The sequence below is a fragment of the Atta colombica genome, unplaced genomic scaffold (genome assembly GCF_001594045.1).
Source record: "Atta colombica isolate Treedump-2 unplaced genomic scaffold, Acol1.0 scaffold45, whole genome shotgun sequence".
Taxonomy (NCBI): Eukaryota; Metazoa; Arthropoda; class Insecta; order Hymenoptera; family Formicidae; genus Atta; species Atta colombica.
This window is the reverse complement of record NW_017259534.1, coordinates 1,405,680-1,406,802: the sequence shown is the minus strand read 5'-3', so window position 1 is coordinate 1,406,802 and position 1,123 is coordinate 1,405,680.

Sequence of the window (1,123 nt, the reverse complement as noted above, 5' to 3'; positions counted from 1 at the left end):
GAAACATAATTGATACACTGAACTATACGGATTGATTAGTATTTTCCAGTTGGAAAAGTCTATAAACTTATAGTCATATTTAGTAAATATTTCTCGAGAGCAGGTACATCACCCGTTGCGACATGACGCGAACGAGGTAAACATCGTAATTCAAAATCATACGAGATAGAATAAAAAGCGCAGCATTAGAGATTCTTACCATTCCCAAAATTGATTTTAAAGACGAAAATAAATGAAAGATGTATTTTGACAAAATTCTGTTTTTGAGTCCTGAAAATTATGTGCAAAAATATAACAATATTTTTATACATTAAACAACAAATTATTATATATTAATATTGATATTTATTTCTTTATATATTGTAATACATTATTGTATTCATAATAATTATTATTTATTTATGTATTTATTTAACATTTATTTAAATACATTTTTATTTACTTAATTCAAGCATATAGATAATTCGATTAAAATAATAAAATCAGTTATTTACCGAAGACAAAGAAATAATATTTAATGAAAAAAAAAAGCAAAGCTTATAGCAGACATCTGTAAAATGTATTTTAAATATATTTTAATATTTTAAATATTTTAATTATATATAAACAATACATATATCAAATTCACATTAATTAAGTTAAAATCAAAATCGATTAAAGGACTAAGTTTAATATTTACCATAGGTCTCGACTTGAACTCATCGAAACTTTGCTCCGCCGTGAGCTATAAGCGTGAGCTATCCGACCGACATTCTCGAATCAAATACCTAATCCAGAGCTTGGCATGATTTGCACTTCTCGGCCGATTTTCGATTCGACTCCGCCTTTCGCTACTCTTCTCACGCTTATCATCTCGCGCGCAATCCAAATATCGCTCAACGTTTAGAAGCGTATAACGCTCATAGACATGAGATCCACCCGCTTTAGGTGCTCACACTTTGAATTTTATTCTATTTTTTTTTTTCGTTCATATTACATAACTAATTGTCAGTTCATTTAGAACGCCTATTTATTGCCGATGTAATACTAAAAACCCTAAGAAAGCATATTGGTGTATGCCAAAAAAACACTTCCTCTATTACGAAAAATTTATTTAACTTTATTTATTTATATTTATATTTAT